This window comes from Pinus tabuliformis, chromosome 5_1, assembly GCF_031772625.1.
Source record: "Pinus tabuliformis cultivar Carrire ecotype Pingquan chromosome 5_1, CPIR1, whole genome shotgun sequence".
Classification (NCBI taxonomy): Eukaryota; Viridiplantae; Streptophyta; class Pinopsida; order Pinales; family Pinaceae; genus Pinus; species Pinus tabuliformis.
In genome coordinates this window covers 911,512,223-911,525,464 of record NC_142305.1, presented here as the reverse complement: position 1 = coordinate 911,525,464, position 13,242 = coordinate 911,512,223, and positions in this window count along the sequence as shown.

Sequence of the window (13,242 nt, the reverse complement as noted above, 5' to 3'; positions counted from 1 at the left end):
TTTTCAGTCATGTAGGTTTCATAATTGTGTCGGCTTGAGTCAGGTTTCAGTCAATAAATGAGTCAAAGTCTTGTATTGTTTGTCAAATAATGACTCCATCGCCCAATGGATGAAGGCACTGTCTAGCTCTTACAGAGATCTGCGGTTCTTGGCACCTCCAAGGAGCTACCATCCCCATTGGAGCCAATGTTAGTGTCAGTCTTTCCAGCCTTCCTCCAGTGATCAAATGTGCTCTTACAAAGTGATTTTGAAGTGTCAAGGTCAAATTTTGTCATTTCAGTGAGTCTTCAAGCAAAATTTGGTCACTAGGCATTAGGTCTAGGGTTTGCTCTCACTCTTTTCAAAGTTGCCCAAATGCCAATCTATGTCACTATTCAGCTGAGTCTATCATCATTCATAGGGTTTTCATTATCATCTCAGTGTCTAATGAGTCTTTTTACACCTTGTCCATGCTTCAGTTGCGCCTAGGTAAGGTCATTTTCCTCTCCTAGGGTTTTGAAGCCAATTTCTCTTGGACGGTCAAATCATCGGCAAAACTTGTATCCTGATGTTCATACACCTTCCCCTATCCTTAAAGTATCTTATCAAATGCTTCCCATCACTGAGATCCCCCAAATTCCTCATTTTTTCACAAACCCTAGTTTCTTGCTACAACCTGGCAATTTTCTAGGTTTGGCCTGTGTTTTGCCCTTTTGGACCCCTTCTCCTCACTCAATCTCTGAGATTCCACTTTCCCCTGCTTCCTAACATCCCTCCCTACTTCCAAAAATTTCCCCAAGAATTTAGAAGCCTCTTATCCCCTTCATTTCGCTTCATTTTGACAAAATCCCTTGTTCCACACATCGGGATAAGTTTCACTCAAAAGCTGTTTCAGAGCAATCAAAGATGAATTTTGGAAAACTGAGAGAGGTTTTTGTCCACAACATGCCAAAGAAGAAAAACCTCCTTCACTTTTTGCACAGGTGTCATGGTTTTAGAGAAATGTCAAAAATACAATCGCCAGATCCAAGGAGGTTGGCCAAGGCACTAAAACGACGGAAAAGGCCCGATCCACTCCAAATTTTGGCCAAAGCCTCTTTGAATGAGCATGGTACTTGATTGGGGACTCCCAGCCCAAATTTCAAGAAATTTGGAGAAAATTTTGTCAATTGTGATTTTTTTGTGCTACACACAGGTTTTTGCTCTGAACGCGTAGCGCGCCGCGCGCTACCCTGAAGATGGGCAACTCCTTTTCATGAAAACTCAGCATTTTTGGATTTGTCATGCAAAAATACACTTGCTCAGCAATTTCCAAGAAATTTCACCAAGTTTTGAGCCTCTAGAAGGTCAAAAAACAAGCAAAAAATGACTTTCTGCCACCTTTTTGACACACAGGAAGCAGTATTGGGAGATTGCAATTTTGGAGGGGAAAATAGACACCAAATTGAGAAATTCCACTTGGATTGGAAAGTAGACATCTAGACCTTTCCAACAAGCCCACTTTTACCTCATTTGGACACCGGGAAGTGCCTCAAAAGCAGGCCCAAAGGCGCGCTACGCGTTGAGAATCAGGGCGCTACGCATCAGGGTATTTTTCCAGAAATGCACCTACAGCTCAGCAAAACGCAGTTTTGACTAGGTTTGACTTTTTGGAGTGGATTTTGATCCTCCTTGATGTAAATGATGTAATTTTATGATACTTTGACACTTATTTATCTCTTCTAGAAGATTCATTCATGAAATAGGCAAAAATTTAATGAATGAATTGGTTTCCTAGCTTATAGAGGCAAGTTGTTTTGACTGCCTAGATTTTAGTGCTCAGTTTGGAATTGGTTGAAACAACTCCTAGGATAGTGAGCTCGACCCCTAGAGGCAAGGAAAGATGTTAGATTGCCTATATTATGTACTTTCTTGGTCATTTTCATGGTTGGACTCTTGAGAGAGAAAGCTTCTATTGTATTACTCATTGTATCTCTGCAATTTTGAAAAAGGAAGAAAGACCAGGGTTTTGCAATCCTTTTTGGGATTCCTGTGGTTACATGTATTGATGGTGTGTTTCTCTTTGTACTTGTAAGTTTGGTATGTGAATCATCTTCTTACTTTTCCTTCTGCAAATTAGGCAAATGAAGTGTTAAAGTAGAATTCATGATTGCCATGCTCTGCTTTTAAGTTTGCTTAATATCAATGTTTTCATCTGTTTAAGGAGAACTCAAGGTGTTTACTTTCTCTCCTTAACTCCTCACCAGTCATTCTTGCCCATTTGACTCTTTCAAAGGCATCAATACAGTCTCCTACCTTGCCCCAAAGAACCCCCTGCAAAAACTGTGTCCAATCCCCGCACCCAAAATTGCCTTTCCCCGATTTTCCACCAAAATCCCAAAAATCTCAAATCAAACCTTTTATCAGTTTACTAGCCTAAAATCAGTGTTCTTATTGGTTATCTCCGCCCTTTGAAGATCTTTGTTGAGATATACCGGAGACAGCCCTCTCCTGCCCCGTAGGGCTAGCTACGAGGCTAAGTGGTTTGATGTTGCCTTGGAGTTTGCTTTTTTCAGCCTGAGGTGAAATTTCAAGCGCTAATATGTTCTATGCTTATAGCAGATTACTTATATTTCTTATTATTATCCACAGATTAGCAATCACATGTACATAAAGTAAAGTGCATATAGAACATTAAACGATCGACAGAAAACAAGCCAAGACAAGAGACACAAGATGTGGTGGCTAGCCAGGGACACACCCCAATGTGGGGAAACCCTTTGATCAAATCTTCCTTTATCTTCAATAATTCAGCAGAGAGAAATAGTACATAAATTTGATTTACATCAGCAACAACAAACCCTAGATCAGCCAAACTAGGGCAAACAATATCTTGCAAATCGACCATCGAATTGGCTTGATTCCTTCACCAAAAATTTCGGCCTTCAGAGAAGAGTCAGTGCCACCTACAACGCAGTTCTGAGAGAGAGTCTGATGGTCAACGCTGGTCAAACTTCCGATCTGCAGTTGCAACCCTAAATTCTACGTCTTCCTTCCACACGTGTGAGAGAAGAGTCTCTTTCTGCGCAGTAGGAGAAGAGCCTCTTTTCTATGCAGGAGAGAGAGAGAGAGATGTGATGAGTTGAGAGAGTCCGAATGAGGAAAAGACCTCCTGTATTTATACACAATTGTTGATGATTGAATAGATGTGATGGTTGGGCCTCTGAGCCTACATGAGTTGCTGGTCGGCTTGATATTTATTCCATAATCAAAATAAATTCATATATCCATAAATACTTATCGAAATCGGATGATATTTAGATCAATCCTACTCCTCTCGACGAGAGGAATCTAATAAAAATATTATCAGCCATGAATAAGATGACCCACATGGAGTTTGGCCCTAGTTGCCAATTTTAACAATCCCTCTCAACTAGAGAGAACTCCATCTGCAATTCGTTTGTCGGTCGCTACTATTCATCCATCAAATGCACTACCTTGCATAGCTTGACCCCTGCTCTGCTCTGCTCTATTCTGCCTGCTCTGCTCTGTTCTGTTCTGCCATGTTCTGATCTGCTCTGCTCTGTTTTTCCCTGCTCTGCTTTGTCCGAATTATGAAGAGGAAGAAATGATCGAGGATGTATCATACCATCCTCCACTGACATAAAGTCAGTCTCAGAGTGTGTACCACTGGTCCCAGACCAGTCCTCAACTGACCGAAGTTAGTGTCATAGCGGGTACAACTCCTACCACTGGTCCCAGACCAGTATCATTGATCCCAGATCAACAAAGGTCATCCTAGCATAGGGAGTACAGTAGATACAGCGATGCGTCCATCGGTACTACTATGGTCCTTATCCTCATTTCCCTGCTCATTGATCAAATGAGAGGTACTTCCCATGAGTCCCAGATTGCATGGGTAGGATGCCTCGACAGGAGAACTAATCAATCCTGTCCTCACAGGAGAACTAATCATCCTGCTACACAGTTGTCATTGAGAACACATCATCTAGACCTCACAGGAGAACTATTCATCCTGCTACATAATCGTCATGGAGAACACATCATCCAGACCTCACAAGAGAACTAATCATCCTGCTACATAATCGTCACAGGGTGTTACAGGGAAAGTTTTGATTCTTTTACCCTGTGGTCATATGTCGTTCCAAGAAGTACCCTACACCCCCCCAGAGCTACAAGAGCTCCATACATCATACAGGACCCTCATCAGAGGGTTTTTGAACGACACCAAGTCGTTCTCGGAAAGTCAAAAGTTTGACCTTTCCTAGGGGCTTTGTCAGAATGTCGGCGACCTGTTCATCTGTACCGATATGTTGGAGCCTTATAGCTCCCCGCTGCACCATATCTCGAATATAGTGGTACCTAATATCGATATGCTTGGAGCGATCATGAAATACAAGATTCTCTAACAAACGAATCCCACTCTGGTTGTCACATAGGATCACGGTGGTATCCAATGTAAATCCAAACAGCTCACTGAAGAGCTTTCGCAACCAGACTGCCTCACAGGAGGCCATGCTAGCAACAATATACTCTACCTCGGTGGTGCTCAGAGCCATTGACTTCTGCTTCCTGCTCATCCAGGATATCGAAGCAGATCCCAAGGAGAAATAGCACCCGGAAGTGCTCTTACGATCCACCACACTGCCTGCCCAATCAACATTAGTGTATCCAAGTAGTCTCACATCTCCGGCAGTGTATCTTAGCCCATATATAATTGTGCCACGAAGATATCTTAACAGATTCTTGGCACCAATCCAATGTATGTGATGAGGTTCAACCATATGTTGACTTAATGTGTTGACTGCAAAGCATATATCTAGACGGGAATTCACTAAGAACATTAATGCTCCAACTAGTTGCCAATACTCGGTAGCATTTCGTAAAACAGGTCCACCAACACTACCGCTTAACTTCTTGAATTCAAGCTCCATTGGGGTAGTTACAGGCTTGCAGTCTACCATACTGAATCTTTCCAATATCTTCACCACATATTTTCCATGAGATAGGAAAATTTCCCTTGGCTTTTGCCAGACTTCAAGTCCTAGGAAATAGTGCATCAATCCTAGGTCCTTCATTTCAAATTCAGAAGCCAACTCCCTCTTACATTTGTGAATGAGAGGGTCTACACCTGTTAGAAAGAGGTCATCCACATACAACACCAGTATGAGAGGTTTGTCATCTTCAACCTTAAAGTAGAGGTTAGGGTCGGCTTCACTCCTAGTGAATCCCAGCTTCATCAAGTAGTTGTTGATCCTCTCATACCATGCTCGGGGTGCTTGCTTCAGCCCATAGAGAGCCTTCTTCAACCTGCATACATGAGATTTTTTATCATAAATCTCAAATCCTTCGGGTTGCTCTACGTAGACCTCTTCTTTGATCGAACCATGCAAGAATGCGGTCTTGACATCCATCTGATGTAGGTTCCATCCTTGTGAAGCCGCAAGGGCTATGATCGAGCGGATGGTGGTATATCTGGCAACAGGTGCAAATATCTCGTCATAATCTATACCTTCCTTCTGGGAGAAGCCACGAGCAAAAAAACGAGCCTTATATTTTTCCGTACTTCCATCTGTTGCATGCTTTATCTTGTAAAGCCATTTAGAAGTGACAACTGTCTTGTCCTAGGGTCTGGGAACTACTTCCCAGACATCATTCTTCATAATATACTCATATTCTTTGGTCATAGCATCCTTCCATACTTGATGCTTGACGACATCTGAGAATGATGAAGGCTCATTTTGTATGATCGTGCTCATGATGGTCAGGTATCCCTGATACCTGTTGGGTTTCTTACTTTCACGGAAGGTTCCTCAGGGTGCACTGGTGCAGTGTGTCCTTCAGCATCATTGAGTAGCCCCCTAAGCCAAGAGGGCCTCTTCCTAGAAGAGGAAGGCTCAGGTGGATCAATAGGATCCATGGGTTCTTCCACATCAGGCATTGTTTCATCATTCTTTTCTTTCAGTTCCCTGGTGTCGGCTTCTTGAGAACTCCTCAAAGTCGGAAGATTGTCCACCTTGATGAGGGCCATATCTTCGTCAAAGGTGACATCATGACTAATCATGACTTCCCTTTGACCGGCTACATAGATTCTATAGCCCTTAGTATTTTCACCATAGCCCACGAAGATTCCTTTCTTTCCAGATGCACCCAATTTATTCATTTTCTCTTTCGGCACATGAAAATATACATGGCTTCCAAAAATTCAAAAATGAGATACGTCAGGTTTCTTACCGGTGAACATTTCTTCAAGAGTCTTGGAACCCAATGCTTGATGAGGGCATCGATTTTGTACATATACGGTGGTGTTTGCAACTTCGGCCCATAGAAACTTCGGAAGTCTTTGGTCATGGAGCATGGCACGGACAGCTTCCACAATTGTACGGTTCTTCCTTTCCGCTGCACCATTTTGTTTAGGAGTATATGGTGTAGTAGTCTCCCTCTTGATGCCAGCCTCAGATATGTCTGAGTGAACCAGTTGTAATATATCAGAGGTCTTGCTTTGGCTTGAGGGGAATGGTCCCCTTTTGAGCTTTCCTTCGGCACATCCCGGACATACACCTTCTTTCTCTACTCAGAATTCGGGCATCCCTGTTACCATTTGTCTTACATCGGGTAGAGCTTTATAATGAAGGTGGGCAAACCTTCGATGCCAAAGTTCAGACTGAAGAGATGTGTCACAAGACATGACACCTAGCGGACTTCCATCGACCTGATATAATGAATCAACTCGAAACCCAAGAGTGAAGGCATCTTTAACATTATTTTTCCATATACGTACCTTGCCATCGCTGAAGGTCACCTTGTAGCCTTTGTCTTCCATTGCCGAGATGGACACCAAGTTCTTTTTGAGGTCAGGTACATATAATACATCCTGTAAGTGGATCGTATTACCTTGATTCAATTTAAGAGAGACATTGCCTACACCTTTCACGAGATATTTCATATTATCTCCAAGGACAATTTCCAGGTTAGTTTCTTTCTCTATCAGATTATGGAGAACTTCTTTGTAACCAGTGAAGTGCCTTGAGGCACCACTATCAATGAGCCAAATTCCCATTGAGTCCGAAGGAGCAGAGGTAGATAGAGCAGCTGGTAGATAATATTCATCCTTCTTATTATCAACAGTGTTGGATTCATATCTGGAATTTGTAGCCTTCTTGAATGGTTGTCCTCTTCCTTGATTTCCAGCACTCCTTTTACCTTTGCTATTAAATTTTCCATTTCTTTGATTGCCATGAGAGGGATTTTGATCATCGTCCCGGTGTGAGTCCCTTCTATCAGGGCACTCCCTTGCATAGTGACCCGCTTTATCACAAATGTAACATCGTCGTTTCCTTCCACCCTTAGGTCCAACCTCTCTTTTTTATTTAGTCCCAGAATTATTTCTTTTCTTAGCATGAGAAGAAAAGGCAATAGGAGGACCTTTAGGCATTGGCATTTCTTGCTCTTCTACCCTTGTTTGTTCTTGAATGCATCTAGCCATTAATTCCTCGAAACCAGGAATTACATTATAGTTCAGAAGAGTAGTCCTAAACACGTACCATTCGAATGGTAATCCTCCAAGAGTCGTGAGTTCCATTTCCCTATCAGTAATAGTCTCCCTAATAGATAGGAGATCGTTCCTGATCTTGGTGATTCTTAAGAAGTATGCTTGCATACTCTCATCTTTGCCCTTCTTAATTTCCTTCAGCGTATTTCTAAGAAACAAGACTTGATTTGCATCATTAACTTTAAATAAACTCACCAGTCTATCGTAGATTTCCTTGGATGTGTTCAGGTCGGAGATGTAGGCCACCAAGCGCTTGTCGATAGAGTCCCGGATGATCTTCTTTGTTTTGACTTCGCCGGTTTTCCATTTGTTCCTGGCAGCAGCGGGTGCATTTGATGGAGGCTCAACAATATTGCCTCTCACATGGTCCAACACTCCTTGATCTTCTAAGGTTAGATCGAGAGACATCTTCCAATCGTGATAGTCAGCTTTCTCACGGAGCTTGTCTTCAGTAGGGAAGAGTGTTGAGGAAACCATAGTTCTTTTAGGATAGCCTTGCCAATCTTCTCTTCGGTGATTGCTCTTGCTTTTGCTCGGGCTTTGTCTTCACCTCAGCTCTGATACCATGTTAAGTTATGATATGTTCTATGCTTATAGCAGTTTACTTATATTTCTTATTATTATCCACAGATTAGCAATCACATGTACATAAAGTAAAGTGCATATAGAACATTAAACGATCGACAGAAAACAAGCCAAGACGAGAGACACAAAATGCGGTGGCTAGCCAGGGACAAACCCCAATGTGGGGAAACCCTTTGATCAAATCTTCCTTTATATTCAATAATTCAATAGAGAGAAATAGTACATAAATATGATTTACATCAGCAACAACAAACCCTAGATCAGCCAAACTAGGGTAGACAATATCTTGCAAACCGACCGTCGGATCGGCTTGATTCCTTCACCAAAAAATGCAGCCTTCAGAGGAGAGTCAGTTCCACGTACAACTTGGTTCTGAGAGAGAGTCTGATGGTCAACGCTGGTCAAACTTCCGATCTGCAGTTGCAGCCCTAAATTCTGCGTCTTCCTTCCACACGTGTGAGAGAAGAGTCTCTTTCTGCGTAGTAGGAAAAGAGCCTCTTTTATGCACAGGAGAGAGAGAGAGATGTGATGAGGAGTGAGTCCAAATGAGGAAAAAACCTCTTGTATTTATACACAACTGTTGATGATTGAATAGATGCGACTGTTGGGCTTCTAAGCCTACATGAGTCTCTGGGCCGCTTGATAATTATTCCATAATCAAAATACATTCATATCTCCATAAATACTTATCGGAATCGGATGATCTTTAGATCAATCCTACACCTCTCGACGAGAGGAATCTAATAAAAATATTATCAGCCATGAATAAGATGACCCACATGGAGTTTGGCCCTAGTTGCCAATTTTAACACAATTCAACTGGCCTAGTCCCTTGAATTACATTGCCTAATGAATCCATACACCACAGATTCATCTTAAATAATGAATAAATCAAGCACCACAAGCACAGGCTATTGGAGAATAGAAACATCAAGTCAAGCACTTTGCCATGTAGAAGCCTCATTGTGCCTAACCTAAGAAAGATGAAACATGCAACCTATGCACTGATTTCCTTTTCATAAGCAAAAATATAGTGAATAATCACTATCCCATGCCACATATGGAAGATCTCTTGAATACTTTGAAAGGTGAGAGTACTACATAATGATTTCTCTAAAATCTAGTTAGTCTCAGGTGCTAAATAATCCTCAAGGTGTTTAGAAAATTGTGCTCAAGGCTAAATATTGACTCCAAATGTTTAGTGGCAGCGTTCATCTTAACTAACACAACTTTTAGATGGCTAACAAACGTTGTGCACACCTCTTACACATTATGGTTTACCTTGATGATATCCCAATCCATAGTCTAACATGGGAGGAACATAAATGCCACATCACACAAATCCGGCAAACTATGCAAACATAGACTTTACACAAATCTAGAGTTGTGCTCATTTTTCATGAACAACATTTGCTATCTTGGCTATAGAGCCAATGGAATAATTGACTTAGAAAAGGCACAAGTCATCCACTACTAGCATACCTCTAGCAATGTTTACATGTTATGAAGCTTTCTTGGCTTGGAAAACTTCTAGAGAAACTGTCTTGGGATTTTCTCCTATTTCATTTCCTCTCAATCAAAATTCACATATAAACATAAGCAATTTTTAGATGGCATCACATGCAACAATGAGATTTTGAGGAACTTCAACACAAATTATTGCACCATGCTTTGGAAATTTAAAAAAAACATGCTTTTGAGTTTGCAATGGGAATTATACCGCAATTTGATCATCTCCTCACATTTCACTTGGAACCCTCTAAGGACATTAACTACAATTTAGCAACATGTGATCAAGAATTTGATGCAATTGCCAAATAGGAAAATAGTGGAAGCACTATATAGTAGACGAGGTCATATTCATTATGACCATTAACATTTGCATTTTTCACAAACACAACAAATTAAAAAGTGCACCACAACAAAAATGAATAGTATTTTTTCAACACTTCAAACTAACGATTCTACAGTAGTGGGATTCAATGAGTTTTCTAGTAGATTGTTTGATTCGCCCATCAACTAGCACTATCCTAACTTTCCATAATACTTGTGAAGGTAATGGCTACAATTGGTCATAACATTATGATAAGGAATCATTCTCTGTGTAGATTTACCCTAGCCCTCCACCAAACAAACATGTTATAGATTTATAACTACACAACATGTTGTATTTGTTGATAAATCAATGCATTTAGATATTAGGGTTTGATTCCTCTTTTCTTGAAAATTACTTGCGATGTGTGTTGGCTTCTTTTACTTCTTAATTATGTTATCTTTCATCAAACAATTACCAAATCAAAATGTATGAAGATCACAAGAACAAGGAACACAAGATATAGGCACTCAGCCAAGGCAAAACCCCTATCGAGGGGAAAACCCAGTCAAACTCTTCCAATAGTAGATTCAAATGAGATAATCCAAGACCCTTTTGACTTAGACAAGGAACTCCTCCAATCACCAAGTCAACCCTTCCTTCAAGTAGATGAACTCTGCGAATTTCTCCAAGTGTCAGCTTCTCAAATGCAGCTTCAATTCAGAATTTCAACCCCCAAATTCAGAATTTCAGACCTGCAACTACTTAAGAAATTTTGGCCCTTGCAACTTGCCCAAAAACCCTAGAAAATTCGCACATGTGAGAGAGAGATTCTCAAGAACTTCGATTTGGTCTTTCTCTGCGTCAATACTCCTCCTTGACTTTGCTCTCCTTTTCTTGTCCTTGAATTGCATGTCGAACTTGTGAATGAGATGATGCCAAATAGGGTGAGCTCCACTTCTAATTATACTCCTTCTGTTGCGTCGAATAGCCCTAATCTAGGCCGACTTCCTCACGATAGGGCCGACTTGGTGAGGAGGTGACAAATGACATTTTTTACTCAAAAACAATTCTTTACATGATACAAAAGCCCAATAAGGGTCTAATAAATGTGACAATGATTTTGATGACTCATGACAAAACCTATAAGCCTTCAATGGAGGCTATGACCTAGAAAATAAATAAAAGAGCATGAAACCCATGCTTCAAAATAAATTTTATTTTACAATAAAATTTCTTTTTACATGATGACTCAAATACAATTATGAAGACCGACACAAGTTACATTCTTCAACAATATTTTCTTGGAAACTTTTACATACTAGAAAAATAGAAAAAAAATAAATTGATTAGATAAACACATTGCTTTATGTCATTAAGTAACTTTCATGTCCAAAGGACTAAAACAATGCTTGAAAATTATTTTTGCTAGCCTTTGTTTTTGTAAATGCAAAAAACACAAATATGAAGTATGTCCTTTACACGAAGTACACTTTGTAGTAGATTGTTTAAGCAACCTACTTGGTGAAACTTCCCAACTATTATTGATACATGTGAACATAATACCCACAATTTCTCACAATAATATGCATTAACTTTTTAGTAGACCTATATGAGTCTCTAATCAAACAAACTACTCATAGATTTCTAACCATGTGACATGTATTGTCTTGGCAAGGTTTGTGTACTAACACACAAATAAACTGAATCATCAAGCATACTACTCCATGTCCATAGGTCACTCTTGCATCTAAGAAAATTTGAAGTGTTTCAAAAAAATATTTCCACTATGATAACCTCCACGCAAATGTGGAGAAGTACACAAGGCATGGTTTTTAGGTGCAACTACAAAGACTACAAATAGGAAGAAGATCCCCAACACATTATTGATCATTCCTTAAATGCCAACAAGAATTGATCTCAACTAAATTTCTTAAAATCCATCCAACTAATCATAATAATTTTGGAAATGTATTATGGTTATTCACTTGTTCTCTAAGATGGAAATCATTGTGCCATGCAAGAAATTTGATATTATGCAAAACATCACACTTGTTCTTTGTGTATGCACTAGTTAACTTTCGGATAACTACTTCAAGAATTTTAAATCATAACCCTATGGTCATCATCCTTTGGAAGTCATTGTGGAGCACAATAGATACAAGGCTAGACATGCCCATAGTCTTGAATATGCACACTAACACGGAAACAAAAGTGGTGTGCACCTTCTACACATACATTCATAGATGTTTACATAGATGTGATGACAACAAAGCTTTCATTCAACACAACTACAACCGAGCTCAATATAACTCATTTGAATGCAAACATTTTGAGGTTTTCAACCTACAATGCAATGACATAGCATATCAAAAACTAACTATTGCAAGCACCTCCCTTTCAACACAATGAAATTGAAGAAATTGTGAAATTAATTGAGCATTTACGAGATGTTCAACACCAAGTTAAGCATTCTAATCCATATGAATATTATCAGAACCAACCAGACATCAAACGGATAGACCCCCTAGACCTGGAACCGATCAGAACTAGACCAGAACTGGTAAAAAAAACAGTCAACCAAAAACACATAAAATATTCAAATTTTAAAGAAAAACATATATATTCATGTGAATCCATATGAATCCAAACAATTTATAGTCAAACAAGCAAAAGTTCTCATTTATATAGCATGTAAGGGTGCACATAACCAAAATATCACCAAGTGCAATCCATCTTTGAACCGGAAATACATCAAAAAACAAGTCCTAGATGGCCTCTACAACAAATACCTATAATCATCAAAATCTTTTCCTATATTGGAATCTTCGTCATCAATATCACCCCCTAAGCATTAAAATAAGATAGAAAATGCTTAGCATGTTAGTTCAAGGTACATTTGATTTTATTTGAGCAATGGGTACATATTTAGTAAGATCATGATAGAGGAGTTCAACAATCAATACCACTAACATCAAGGTATATAGAGGGATTGGAACTCTTAATTAAATGCTAGTTCCATTCCCTTGTACATGACAAAATCCAATGGAAACATTGCAATCCCCCCAATCTTGAAATCCTAAAAAACTGGTAAGTCCGTTGGATTTTGAGTGGGATCTAAAATTCTACTTTCTCCATATGAAATCCAATGAGTTTAGAATTGTTACCCATCACCTGTGGGTGACACCTGTTAGTGTCAGTCTTTCTAGCCTTCCTCCAGTGATCAAACGTGCTCTTACAAAGTGATTTAGAAGTGTTAAGGTCAAATTTTGTCATTTCAGTGAGTCTTCAAGCAAAATTTGGGTTGTCATTA